At 40.6% G+C, this 15,293-nt stretch overlaps 1 long non-coding RNA gene across 1 annotated transcript in view; it reads right to left on the bottom strand.

The window, feature by feature from the left end:
• Positions 1-2,391: 2,391 nt before the first annotated feature.
• The window catches only part of LOC116672392 (uncharacterized), a 33,887-nt gene continuing 20,985 nt past the window's right edge, over positions 2,392-15,293 (bottom strand). The window contains exons 2-5 of the long non-coding RNA XR_004327543.1: positions 8,558-8,659; positions 5,511-5,606; positions 4,087-4,201; positions 2,392-3,931 (exon numbers count right to left, since the gene is read on the bottom strand). This is a non-coding gene — a long non-coding RNA (uncharacterized LOC116672392). The remainder of the gene's footprint in view (positions 3,932-4,086; positions 4,202-5,510; positions 5,607-8,557; positions 8,660-15,293) is intronic.

Here is a 15,293-nt window from a genome sequence, read left to right on the forward strand (position 1 = left end):
ATTTGTGAATGAAGCTACTTCCATTTATGGTGCTGGTGGAGTTGTCAAGACCAAAAGGAAATTAACGTGATACTTCTTCGATGGTTTCCTCTCTTCAGTTTCAGCTGTTATGTTTCCTTGTCAATGAGTTTTAAAGCCGCTGCAGCATGAGTTCACTACAGTGCATGTCGTTTTACTCTATTTATGATTCGGCTGCTCATTGTGATTAAGTGTTTTATAAATGTAAATATTGAATTATTTGTGCTTCAATTAAGTTGTTGCCTTGCAGTCTGGAATCTCAATGAGTAAACACTGTTTCATGTGAACTCTTATCTTTAATAGGTTCTGTAAGTTATGATTCATAAAGTTTTTGTTTCTCAGCTTTAGTGGAGACTCTGGAAACTTTCCTTAACAAATTTACTTTTACTTGTCTAACCCTTCAAACTGTAGAAGGGTGGATATGTCTCATCAGCGAATGAATCATAGTTTCAGATAGTGTGTGCTTCTCATCTAATCATTGTTTTAGTTATAAGTCAAAGAGACACTGTTCTTCTTGGGATTCAGTGAGTACTAATATACACAATAATAAAACCTCTGCAGGTTGTTAGGCAAAACCTAAAGACATTTCCAGATTCCTCAAAGACTCTTCTATCCAACTGGAACAAAATTTATTCTCTCAGCTCTACAATAAAGATCTCTTTGCTCATCATTTTGTAAATAAAATTCATATTTTACAATCAGGTTATATTAATCTTAGTTTATTACACATCATCATACGTGGAACGTTTCTATCCAGTGTTGGTGTTATTTTTTAAATTACTGGGCAAAACAACCCTTATGTTGGGTTGATTTCTACCAACAGGTACTGGGTAAAAACAGTATTGCGTTGGTGGTATATGGAGCTAACCAAAAACAACTGTATAGGTTGATTGTGCGACCCATAATTATATTTCTTGTTTGGCGGCAATGCCTTGTTGCCGAAGTAATTATTGCGAGAGCAAACGATTAAGCGAGGTGATAAAGTGTAAGTAAAGTAAGTAAAGTTGAGTATGTTGTCTGTCAACATTGGACCGGATGATGTGGATGAAATGTCTTTTATATGGGAGTAATTCTGTGTATAATTCTGTGTGGGATGAGTCACTTACTGGCAGGACACGTAAACAAGGTATAAAATTATATAAAAGCTCCAAATTCTCCATGACCAGGTAGGTTGGGATGGTGGATTGGTCAAACAAACACAGGATGTTTACTCAGGAGACGGGTAATCAAGTTTTACAGACCTTAGTCTGTAACGCCATGATATGTCCTCATTTTCGTAGTTTTACGTTTTTCACTTTAAGCCAATCCCTGATGTTTTACTAAGTAATGTTGTTGACCAAACCTAATTAGTTCTGTTTCACAATGTTATCTACGTATTTTAACTGCGCCTGTTACATTAAATACAACGGTCCGGTCACATGATTAAAATTTCCACTGCAGCCATGTGTTACGGTCACGTTTTAAAAGGCCACCATGTGGCAGAAAATAGAACGCCCATATCTGTCATTTTGGTAGTCATTGACATTTGACCTATTCAGTAGATATGAGGACGTGTTGAAACACAAGAGGCTTGCCACTTCACTGGAAAGTCCATTCTTAGTGTATGTGAGCTGGAGGTTTAGGGTTGCATATTGGACCACAATTGGCAATATGAGATATCACAAGTCATGCTAACATGTAGTTTAGTTAAACTCAGATTAAAGATGAGCACAGAGAAACTTCCCCCTTGTAGTAATGCAAAACTCAACTTGAAGCCCAGCATTCAAAATATTGTTTATTGCAGCTTAGTAATAAGATGAGAGGCACAAATTGTGGCCATGGGTTTAAAAAAGGTAGAATTAGTGACAACACGGGCCCACGCCGGATTCGGATGCAGGTAAGAAGTTACACCTGATTTCTGCAGAATGCACTATGTGGCCATGATCGCCGCTCCAGAAGGGTAAATGAGACTGCACGTTTCTCACCTCTTGGTTAAAACAAATAATGCGGTTGCTGCCTAGGCAGAGTGAGGGACTTAGCAAGTGGCAGATTGTTGAATGGAGCGAGCAGACCGCTGGCGCTGGTGAACAAACAGAGCATCCACATCAAAAGGCGGCGGGCGTGAACCAAGGCTGGAGCACGGACGATGAGGTCAGCCTGTCAGGACATATCCCTGCACTGAAAAGCTCTGGATAATTGTCATAATAAAATAACTTATTGTAATACAAATCAGCCTATTGGTAATTACTATGGCATATCATCAGCTGGTAAGTCATTTGCACTGATTTCTGCTAAGACTGTAAGGACATTAAGACAACATTTAGTGGAAAACATGGTTAATTTAAGATTATTTGTCTTTATTGGTGTATTTATCATACATCTAAAACAGTGGTTCCCAATCCGTCACAAGATGTTCAACAGAAAAGGAATGCAGAACAAAAACAATCATACACAAAATGGCATTGTTTGTTTAGGCACTCTTCTGACCTTTGAGGTTTTTTTTCTTATGAATTCAATCTGTTTGACTTTCTCAAGACTCAATTAAATTACAACTGGGAGAAAGAATTATTGGTTTGACTTTACACATAGACTACTGTATGAAACTGGTGACAAGTTAAAAAAACAAACGGTCATGCATTTTTGGTACGTCAACCAAAAAAATACACTGCAGTTTTTTCATTTCAAGGGGTCACAAGCCCAAACGATGAAAGACCCAATTACACCAGCCTCAGCAAGGTTCCACCATTGATCCGGCAGTGGGGCAGCTGGCATGGCGGGACTACAAACACACACACACTTTTGTGTTACAAGTCACACCTTTATTGCTTCTATCATGCTATCTAAAAGGGCAAGGGTTTTTTTGCCTTCAGAAGTTCCTGGCTTTTATGCTAATGCAAATTTACTGTACAGGCACGACAGTGGATCTACTCATGTAAATCATGGTTAAACACTGAATAAGCTTTTTTTTTAAAAGCTAAACTCTTCCTTCTAATGGTGAATACAATACCTGTTGTTACACTCTTCTCACTTCTCCTTGCTCTCTTTCCTGAGCCAGTTAAAAACAGAATGACAGGTCAAGCTCAGTTAAACTGACATTCAAACAGGTTTACTGGGCTGTAAAGAATCCCAGCACATTGAAAGCCCATGAGAAGACTTCACAGGTATTCATCATAAACTTCACTTTGTTACACAACAGAAAGTAGTCTGTTTCCTCAGATGTTATAAGCCCCTGGAAAAGTATTCCTATTTGTTGGTGACAAAAATCCAAGGTAAAGTTTAGAGAGAACTCTTTTAGGTTTCATGCTAAACTTTGACTGGTGTCAGGGAATATATATCACAAGTCAAGCCCAATTAAACTCCGTGAGATGCAGGACAAATATGAACATTTCTCACAGTCTGAGGCTACGAAACAAATGTATTGCAAACTTTATGAAGGGGATATCCCTTTTGGAAGTTTTACATTTCAGCTAGTGTGTGTGATAGATAATACAACGTATGATGTGTTAAACAGTTTCTCTTTCTAGTGTATGCACACATTAAAAACAAGACACCTTGGGTCACAGAAAAAATCCCTAAACTGAACATCACTTTACAGAGATGAATGATCAGAGCATTGGTTGTGTGTACACATGCCACAAAAGTGTGTGTTTCTGTGTGTTAAACCTCAGTATATTGAGGTGGCACAGTGGTGGGAAACTCAAGCATCCTTTACCTATCTGGGATTTGCAGTTAGAATTTGTTTCCTGGTTGCTGGGTGGCATCCCCCGGTTCATTTATTACCCAGAAGTTATGTAGTAATGTTGCGGGGGATGAGAAGCACAATAGCGCGTTCCTGTACTTTAGAAAAACAGGCAGTGGGAGTTGACAGATGTTTTTATTTTAATGAGGTTTGTGTTAGTTTAACCTCCTCGCTCTTCTTCCAGTACAACCCCGGCTTCACATGGAAAGAAAAACAAAGAAAAAGAAAAATCAGACAGGCTGACCTGGCACAGTACAATTGTCTTATGAGTGTTTGAATGTGAAGGAGGGTTAAAAAATATAAAAAGTGACAGTGGCAGAAGGATATCCAGTCCAGTGAGCATGACTAACCGCTCAGCTGACCACAGCCAAAGGTTTCTGCTGGGCTGACAGAAGTGAGAGGGATGTAGTGTGAAGTCCACGACCAACACCAACACCTGCTCTGGGGACTAACCTGGAGACTGAACTGGAGGAGGCAGACAGTCAAAATGATTAGTCAGCTGCCTTTAAGCAAAAGTGTCAGCTGAATGAAGTGTAATGTAATAATGTAAAAAGATGCTTCTCCACCTGCTTTATTTCGCTGCCAGAAAACTGTAGGCTTACTGTGTGTGTGTGTGTGTGTGTGTGTGTGTGTGTGTGTGTGTGTGTGTGTGTGTGTGTTTAAAGGAGCAGTCCCACATTTTAGAAAATAATCTTGCTCATTTTTGTGATGAGAAGACTGATACCACTGTCTGAACTGTAAATTCAGTTACAGCTAGGAGATGGTTAGCTTAGCATAAAGACACAGCATGCTGGCTCTCCAAAGGTCACATAATCTGTCATCTCTAAATCTCATTAATTAACTTAATTAAATATATCTGTACAGAAACCGAAGGGTAAAAACAACTAGTTGCTATGGGAGGTTATTTGCCAAGAAATAGACCAACACATTAATGGTAAACTGACATTCAAGTCTGAAAAAAAATAATATATAATACGTTGATTTGTGAGCTTTTGAGGTGCTGGCGATTTCTATTACCCCTGGTCAGAAACAGGCTAGCAGTTTCCCCAGGTGTTTATGCTAAGATGAGCAGCTAAGCTAACTCTCTGCCAGAAAGTGGAGAAGTGTGTTTCTGAAAATGTATAAGTATTGCTTTGATCTAGAATTGAAAGGATTATTCCAGTTTTTACAACTTGATTTAAGAACGTGTTAAAATAAAGTCTGATAGGACAAGAAACACGAGCAGTTAAACAATCAGACAGGTTGTTAACGCGTCAACAGTTTAGCCAGATTATCAATCATTTTATTTGGAGGTGAAACTGAAAGCAAGATAACCCATAATGTCGGTAATAATCACACTCACTGCACTTGAAAACTGTGTGCGCATGACTATGGCAAATACTGCAGCTAGACTGTGCAGTCTGTAAACTGTTTAAAAATTATTTTGGTCATTGTTTTACCGTTCATCTCTGCTTCTGTGGAGATGAGTGTCTGTTAATTTTTCCTACCGTTATCTGGACCATGCAGAGCCTTTAACCTGGGGGTTTGTTTAAAACTGTGGCTGCCTTCCCAGATTGCAGCAATTACTCGTGTGAGTAAAAAGTTACTATTAACAATTTTAAAAAAAACAAATCGGCAAAAATTTTGAGAGTAAGATCAGAGTAATAAAACACAAGATAAACTGCAAAAACTGGATTTCTGCAGGACAACGCCTACTGTAATTCATAACGAGTTACCTAATGTGGTTAAGCTTTCATAATAAGTGCACATACAGTGTCTTGTGTGTGTAACTGACCTTTGTGAGAAGGGCAAGGAGCTCATGTACAGTTAAAACGCTTTCACTCTCTGCAGCTGTAAACAGGAGGCAGCGGTGCAGAACACCCAGGATTGGCTTCAGCGTAAAAGAAAAACACACTTTTAGTAAACATCTGCCAGAGTGAAAGATTTATTCAGACAATATGTGCAGCTTTTTCAAAACATACAACAGTGTAAAGTGAGAGAAAAGACATACAACGTGCACACTGAATACACAAGTAAAACTTTATGTGGTTTTCTAAACTATTGCAAAACATGTTCCATTCCTCTTCCACATTATTGTGGTTAGACTTAATTTGCACTTCATCACAAATTTTTCAGGCCCAAAATTCTCATGACCCCAGCAATTAATTTGTAAAGCTGGGAAAATCTGAGTAGACTTCTCTATTATCTGTTTCCAGGCAGGTGTCAACCATGTGTGACGTCACCCATTGGTTTGTGGAGATCAGCTATGAGTCGTTGAGTTTGCCGTTACGGGTGCAGCCATCCTGGTTGCGGATGTGACGATTTTAGAAAAGAGGGAGGAGTGAGGGAAGAGCTGCTTACACTCTACGTCACGTTACACACTTTCACTGGCAAGCTATTGCCAAGTTTAAAATGAACAAGATCATAATTCAAAAAAATTAACATTTTGTGTTGCAGAAGACTTAAAACTACCGATTGAATAAATGCATTTTGAAAATGTTTACTGAGGTAATAAATCAAGTGAGAAGTAGGTCACTTTCTCACAGACTTCTACAGAAACCGACCTCCTTCTGCAGCCGCACATGTCGCCCCCCCTGTTGGAATTCAGATAGAATGCCGAGCCGGGTGGTTTGTCCATTCATATTTACAGTCTATGTTTCCAAGAGCATGAAGATGGATAACTTCAAACCTAAAAAGCCCCATTCTCACCTGGTATTAACACCCTTCCTGAGTGATCCAATGACAAAGTGAACAGCTATAAATGCTGGTGTGAATGCACCCAGGACGCATTCAGAACCCATTGAGATCCGACCCCTCAGACAACATTCGGAAGTGGTTTAGGTTGTATACGGCCACATATGGTCACATTCTTATAGAAGTGTGTCCATGTGTGTGTCTTGATTCACAATAAGGACTGCCTACTCAACTGTGAGTGGAACTACATTCTAATTCAAAGTATTTCTCATGTTACAGAAACCACTGAGAGTGAATTGTGTGTTTTGGATGTTATATCATACTGTCTGTGATGCTGCCTGCTCTTATATTCCAGGCTGTCTGGAGCTCTGTGCCCCGTGGTTGCGTGGTAAAGGCAGCTGCCAGAGTACAATAACCCCATTTTTAGTTTCATACAATGCTGCGAATTCACGAATGTGTAGAATATTACTAAAAACATTCTTGTTCTTAACTTGCAATGTCTGCTGTTACTATTTGGAAGCCAAAGTGGCTTTTAAACAACAAGTTATTGTTTTTTAAAAGCTTTTATCATGATGCAGCAAAGTCAGGAAATGTTGTGTGTTAGCAGTATTTTAACACAACTCCTATAAGCTAAACTTCAAAACAACTGAGATTCAGTTAGAAGCTACACACATACTGAGAGCTGTACACAGACTGAGAGCCCAACACATACTGAGAGCTGTACACAGACTGAGAGCCCAACACATACTGAGAGCTGTACACATACTGAGAGCTGAACACAGACTGAGAGCTGAACACAGACTGAGAGCTGAACACAGACTGAGAGCCCAACACAGACTGAGAGCCCAACACAGACTGAGAGCCCAACACAGACTGAGAGCCCAACACAGACTGAGAGCTGAACGCACTGAGACTTGTCTTCTGCACCGGTTGACATCCTCATTTACACGCATAATTCCACCACGCAGACTAAAGGTATGTCCTTTAGCACACAGACAGATTGCAGCCAGCACTCTTTCCATTGCATAGTCATTGCATGGATCTTATTTATGGGAGAGTAACAACTGGAGTACACACACACACACACACACACACACACACACACACACACACACACACACACACACACACACACACACACACACACACAAAACGTGAGATCTGATCAGAAGTGGTCACCCAAGACACATTTGGAGGCACATTCTACTGCCAGGTGTAAACACATGTATTTAAAGCTGCCCATTTGTGATTGGATTACTCAAGACTAGTCTATATCCACAGCCTTCTACTTCAGGTGCCTTACATTTTGGCCAGATGTCCTTTACCTTTTGCTTTCTTTGTGTTGGCATTTTAAACTCTGGTGTATTCATGAGGACTATGGTTAACTACCAACCCTCAGATCTTTGCAGGGTAAATCCAGCTACCTAGACAATCTGAGTTTTGGGTTGCGCGACTAAAACAAATTCTGTTCCACCCAAACAAGTTCCATCCCGGGGCTATTTTGCAGCAGCACCGCTGCTCCATCCGGCTCTTAGCGCCGCCCAGACAATTGTGATTGGTTTAAAGAAATTCCAATAAACCAGAGAACGTTTTTCTCCCATCCCAGAATGCTTTGTGGACTCGCCAGACCCTCCTTTGCAGCGCTGTGGAGGAAGGTCTGGTAATGCAGGACTACTCAGGACAGATATTAAAACCAGGTCAGAACAGGGCCTTTAGATATATTAAACAAGTATCAATCTCCTTCAACACTTTCTGCATTTGAAGTGAGGCAATTAGAAACAGAAAGAGAAGAGACCTTCTTTGACTCCTGAACTGCACAGAAAAAACGCTCACTCACTATTAAGGCGACAACTCAAACATCCAACAGGTGACTGAAAAGCCCTGAAAGGAGAATGCACTGCGAAGGGATCAGCACTGTCCCTTTAAGCAGACCAGCATGGCAGTTGTAACACTAGGTACTTCCCAACCACAATGTAGATCACCACAGGGGCCCATTCAGGGTGTACATGTCCTCTCAAAGAAAGGGGGAAGTAGATAGTATTAAAAACTATACAGTGTTTGTGTGTGTGTGTGTGTGTGTGTGTGTGTGTGTGTGTGTGCGCTCCATTAAGATGCAGTGAAACTGAATCCAACTCTGACTGCTTCCACCTTTGCATCCTTCCCTTTCAGATCAGTATCTTCAGTCATCTATAAGCATGACAGCTGCAGTGAATGCTTGGGACTGCAGGAGGGTCTGCAACACCACCCACCCTGCAGAACAGAGAAAGGAGATCTTTAAGTATTGATATGACTGTTTGTTTCCATAATGCATAAGTAAAACTTTCAACTTTGCAAATGAACCGCTCCTTTCATTATGAGTAGTGAGTGTGTTGCTGTCAAATTCAAATAACGGCAGAAAAAAGGAACACTTATCTTTGGAGTTAAAATACAAATGTACACAGAAGTAGATGTATCTGATCAACAATTTAGAAGAAGACACAAACCATTCAAGTTGCAGCTTACATCCATGTCTGTCCAGACTCATAATTAATAAATGTAGTAAATACTTTGAAGGAATAAAAAGGTATTAAGTGTAGTTTTTTTACAAAACATAAATGCTTCCCACACATCTTCAATCCGACAGCACAGAAGATCTAAACAATCACCGCAGTTTCAAAATTAGTGTTGCCAATTCAGTAGTCTATATCCACAACGTTCCACTGCCGGGATTGCCGTCGGAAATTCCGCCGGATATCACTTTTTTCGTCCGGATGTTCATTACCTTTCGCTTTCTGCATGTTGGAATTTTAAACTCTGGTGGATTTATTAAAACTATGGTAACTGCTCCTCAGATATCTGCAGGGTAAATCCAGACAGCTAGCTAGACTATCTGTCCAATCGGAATTTTCTGTTGCACGACTAAAACCACTTTTGGACGTACATGTTTCACCAAAACGAGTTCATTCCCCGAGGCTATTTTGCAGAGGCACCGTGGCTCTGTCCGACCCATGACAATTGTGATTAGTTTAAAGCAATACTAGTATACCAGAGAATGTTTTTCTCCTATCCTGGACTACTGTGTGGACCCGCCAGACCCTCCTCCGCAGTGCTGCGAAGGAAGGTCTGGCAAAGCAAGACTACCAATTCCGTATCCGACCAAAAGTTATGCTGAATAATGGCCAGAAAAGCATTTTTTGGGTATAAAATGTCATCACTTCATCCTTTTAGCCTATGAGATATTTGTGTGAAATGTTGTCATACTTAGCATAGTATGAGTTCTTGAGTTATGGCCAACCACGCATTATGTGACATCAGAGTGACCCTAACCTTTGACCAGGTCATCCTTGAGTCTCCAAATAGTATGCTTGTTTTCTGGATGGTGGTCTACTTCTGCATTTAATTTCTTTTAGGACATGCAGTTTCCCATTTTTATTTGACCCTTATGTAGCTTTGAAGCTAAACTATAGAATGTAATAATAGTACATGGTACAGTACATCATAGTAGGATAATGACAGTGAAACAAAATATAACAGCCATTAAAGTAGATAAATTATGAACTGACTCAGTAATATCAATAACACAACGATATCTACAGCATATAACATTTGTTAACATCCGCCACCATAAGCTACTGGCCATACCAGACCAAGCTGGCCCAAGAGGGTGAGTTTGTTCTAGCTCATAATTTAAGCCATTTAATGATTTATATGAACGTAGACTAAATGTCCCAAGTGTCTTTTGAAACACATTTACCCAAAAATTCTGCCCAACATCTTTGGTATCTCCTAGAATTTAATTAATGTGGGTTGATGAATCTGGTTGAATCTTTCCTCAGTTTAGCTGGCTCTCAGACTATAAACCACATGACAGTTCAGAGTATCTTCTGGTTGTAAAGACAAGGACAACATTTCAAAGAAGTGGCACTGATCTCATAACAGACAGCTCAGCTTTCAAATGGAGTTTCTCTGTGACAGCTGAAATGCTCCTCCATTTCCTGTCGCTACACCTAAAGCTGCGTGTGTGTGTGTGTGTGTGTGTGTGAGAGAGAGTGTGAGTGTGAAGAGAGAGAGAGATGTACCTTATGGGAAAGTCCCCTGGAAGTGTGTTTCAAAACATATGACAATGTAGGCGAATGTGTGTTGAGCTGCCTTGTGTTCAAAACAACACCGAGATTTGGTTGTAGGTGGAAAAACCATAATAAATTTTATTTATCATGTCCTGAGAGGATGGATCTCACACACACACCACACACACACACACCCACACACACACACACACACACACACACACACACACCCACCACACACACAAACACACACACACACACACACACACACCACACAACACAACACACCACCAACAACAACACACACACAACCCCACACACACACAGGAAAGTGACAGCCTGGTCAATTTTTTTCCATACCAAATTTGGTGATAACAAAAAGTCAACCTTGAGATAAAAGGTAAAAAAAAAAAAAATCAGACAAAAAGTCAATAATTATTTGTGAGAATCTGATTTTAACTACTTTTAAACTACCTTAGTGCAGAAACAGCAGCTCAATCATGTTATCTTCCTTTTCTATTATTTTCTGCTTGTCACATTCAGAGATGAATGTCTGTGTAGCAACTTTTGGAAGCAACAAAAACATCCTACATTTTCCAAAATGAATTCCAAAAAAATCCAGGTATGTTTCACTGAAAACCAAGACAAAGTAAAAACAATCAGCCTCATTTAGTATATTCAAAAAGGTCCTGTCTTTTTGCTGCTGACATATTTGCTGCTTCCATCACTGTCCCATTATAGCAGCATTAATTATGTGGTTCACACAGGGGTTGACTTCTTGTGCAAAAAGCAGGGATGCCACGTGTTAGAGAAAATGTATTTCCAGGGGGCTGACAGTAAATTAAAAGGAATGTGGGCGAGGTTGGAACCAACACGACCCAACTGGCACCATGCCCCGCTGCCTCCGCACATGACCCAACACTATTTGTGGATGTTTGGTATCTGAGCGCGGCCTGGCTAAAACTGGCACCGAAATGAAATCCCCTCAGTGACATGTACCTTTAGCAGCTCTCATGGATAGATGGGTGCTGCAAACTCATATGTGCTGTGCACTTTCATTTCTACACCACTGCTATTTATACATGATAAGCAGCAACCAAATTAACTGCTGCTAGAACACTAGCATGGAGGCAAGCGTGTATGACATTTCCTACTGTGACTTTAGTTCGCTGTGGGGAATACCAATTCTTGTGATGTTGAATAAACCAGGTCACTTGGTAACAACGGGATTGAATGGATGCTCTCATCCTCAATGGCTCACAAACTGGCTGGCTGCTGTCCGTAAAAAAAAAATCTTAAGCCATGAAGCCAGGTTGATTTCTCAGTATTAGAAGAAACACATTACACTGGAACACAAAATTAAATCAAATTTAATTTAAACCAAACAAAAGCTTCAAGTTGTCTGAGGATGCTGTGTGCACACTCTCCCCAACAACTGGCCTTAAAAAAGGCTGTCTGTCAAAGTCAACGTAAAGTTAATGCTTTGGCTACTGTGCCGTTTTCCTTGTACACAGTGAAACCATTTTTTTTAACCTTTTAAAAACCTTGGTACGGAGAAAAACATTTTATAACATATCTCAGACAGAGGGCTGAAATTAAGAGAAAAAGATGCATTTACAAATGTAACCAAGTCTCAGTTAAAGTTCTCCTGCACCCTGTTACGTCCAGGAGAATCGAGCGGGATTTACGATCTGCAATGAGTTGAATGAAAGCAACGTCAGCCCCTTTGAGTCAGCAGTTACTAAACTCGTCAAACTCCAGCTGCTTCATATCTCCTCTGTAACGTGAACCAGCAGGAATGTGCTGCAGTGTCGATGCTAGCAGCAGCTGCTCCAACGAGGAACGTTGAACCCGTCTTTCATCGACAACAAGCTCATTACCCAAAAAACCTCTTGACCGGACAGACAAACCTGAGCGCGACTGTTGCCAGGAACAATACTGGATGGGGAGGTTAAAGGAGATACGAAGACTCCTGTACACTTAGTCAGAAAATATTGTTACCAAATAGCAAAACAAGCTGCACATGAGCGCACTAGTTTACAGAATTGAAGTGATGTTTATAATATTCAGACGTCTGAAACTTTCCCTGAATGCAGCAGGGGAACCTCGTCACTTCACACTGCCTGATGCCGAGTTCAGGGCCAGGCTTTTCTTAAGAGTTTGAGCCTCATTAGCAATCTGTAATTCAGAGATTCACCCACTGACATGCTGACCGACAGCTGCTCAGAGGAAAGCCAGCAGGCAAAGAGGAGCTGCTCGGCAATGGGGCACTTCCTAAAATCATCCACTTACAAAGCGGATATTTCTCCTCATACTGAGGCGCTGTTATTCACTGGAAGCGTGCTACATCTTTCTTTGCCAAACCAGAAATAAATTGGCACATATTTTCCAGCTACTCTTTGTAATGAGTCAGCATTGCTAATGTTTCTTCTCACACAGCTGCTAGCCCCATAAACAAACTGCCAAGGACCACACATATGTAAAACTAGGGGGCATCCTGCCTCTCTTATAGTCACATGAATAGCTACAAATGAGACAACAAGGAGAAATTAATGCACCTTTTTATGTCTTTGAAAGCAGTTCAATCGGATAGAAACGAACAGCTGATGGTGCAGCGTGTCAAATCAGGCCGCTATCAGGTTCAAGGTGCAGAGAGAGCCTCGCCTCCTCGACGTCTTTTTACACGAGGAGCCAGTGAAGTAATCACAGCTGCTGCGGCTCTCCTATAGAGGCCGAGTGAAAGGTCGTCTCTCCAGCTGAGGGCTGTAAATTCAAGACGTAAAACAGGAAAGACGTACGCTCCATTCAACAGGTGCAAATCCACAATGAATGCTCACACATTTTTTTTTTCCCTCTGAAGGAGCGAGGACAAAGAGGAGCGAGACAGGAGCATTCAGCCTGGAGAACTTACGATGCTTAAACGGCCCTAATTAAAAACAATGAGAGTCCTTCATGAAATCGCTGCAAATTAAAGAAGATGGACAGAGACTTGGCCCGTCTCATTTTGGAGCTATACTCTGTCGCATGAATGCAACACGTGAGGAATATAAACAAAAAGACACCTATATCTGACACACAACATCCACAGGATCTCAAGGGAAACTAGCTGAGATGTAAAACCTCCTTGCGTCCGTTTGTAGAGTGCTGCACTTCTCAACTTCCTCTTAATAAAAGATCTGTCACATGAGCTGCAACTAATGAAAGTGAAATAGGGACCATGGCTGTATATAATCCTTCAGTACAGACAACAGGAGATGAATAATGTATAAATGCTTATTTTCTAACATTAATCTTTTTGCTGATACACATTTAATTCCTGCCACTTGACAGCTCAGCCATTATTCAAAGTAAACATGCACACTCAGATACTAGATGTTTTACAAGTTTCTTTGAAAAAAAGTGTAATTCTTGTATTAGAGGTGACACTCCAGACTGAATCTATCGTATGAGTATCAAACACTAAAACACGCTAAATAAAGTTTATGGTTTTGTCCTTCAGAATGCCAGTACGCCATAAAAAAATGATCAAAACTGCCATTGAAAGTGCACAAACCTCCCCTATAGCATAATTTACTTTGTGGCTATTTACTCAGTATGCTCCAAACACTCACATTCCTTAAGATTTGGCTAAATACAAGACTTTAATTGGTCTAAACCGCTCTATCCTCGCTTGTTGGCTCATCTGACCAACTCACTTCCTAGTATAGTTTTACCAATTGGCTCCCTGACATGACTCTTCTTCAATTAAGGCACTTCCTCAATAACCTTCTGTTAACATGGGAAGGAGAGATAAAGAGATGGGAAAGATTTTTGACTTCCAAGCGTTTGCATCATGGGAGAACTGTAAATGGATGTGTTGTTGCAGAGTTGAGAGATCATGTGATGGTTACTGTGTATTGACAGTACAGTACGGTCGACTAATCAATTAGTCATTGTTGAAGTCATTTTACTAACAATCATGGCAAATATGTGTTGGCTCCTGCTTCTTGAATGTAAGAATTTGCTGCTGGTCTTTGTCTTACATTCTTTCAACTTTGATGTCTTTGGAATTTGGAGCGTTGACCAGACAAAAAACTATTTTTCCCTGTTTTCTGACGCTATACAAACCAAACAATCAAAATAACTAGCCATCTTTGTATTATTGAGCTTTAGTTCCTATAGTTGCAGTTACAACTTGGATGTTGATGTGAACCGTAGTTGATGTTAACTACGAGTTTACAGCAGCACCACAACCAATAAATAAAATAATGATATTAATAAAACAGGCAATAAGTGCAACAACAAACTGAATACCCTTTCAGACCCGGACAGCTATCTTGTCTGACTCGACAAACTCTATGTAACGTTGGATTGAGCCCAAAGGGTGAGAATTCCCAGCGAGCAAGTGGGTGTGTTGATGACGTTTCTATAGGCTCATGTAAAAGCAGAAGAAAACAAACATCCGAAGGTGAAGAAGAAGGGCTAGTTACACAAAATCGGCAACTAAAATCAACAGGCAAATTCAAGGAACGGCAAGAGACTGCCGTTGATGACCAAATTCCACGTCCTGTTCTGTCTGCCCTCTACCCAGCACCAACCCTCGTCTAAACAAAGAGTATTTCCAGTAAGTGAGATACGACAATCTCCCGCTGTGTGCTACATGTCTTGAAAGGCAACTTCGGAATACGTCAGGACCTGAATTATTGGACATCGTCCGAAGTACATAGGTCAAAACCGCATGAAAGTAACTTTTACTCAAGTCAAACCTAACCTAACCTTTCCGACTTCATATAGTCTTGCATTGCCATCTCCACAGCGCTGTGTTAACGCTGGAGAAAAGTCTGGCTGCACAAGTTACA

This window comes from Etheostoma spectabile, chromosome 22 (genome assembly GCF_008692095.1).
Source record: "Etheostoma spectabile isolate EspeVRDwgs_2016 chromosome 22, UIUC_Espe_1.0, whole genome shotgun sequence".
Taxonomy (NCBI): Eukaryota; Metazoa; Chordata; class Actinopteri; order Perciformes; family Percidae; genus Etheostoma; species Etheostoma spectabile.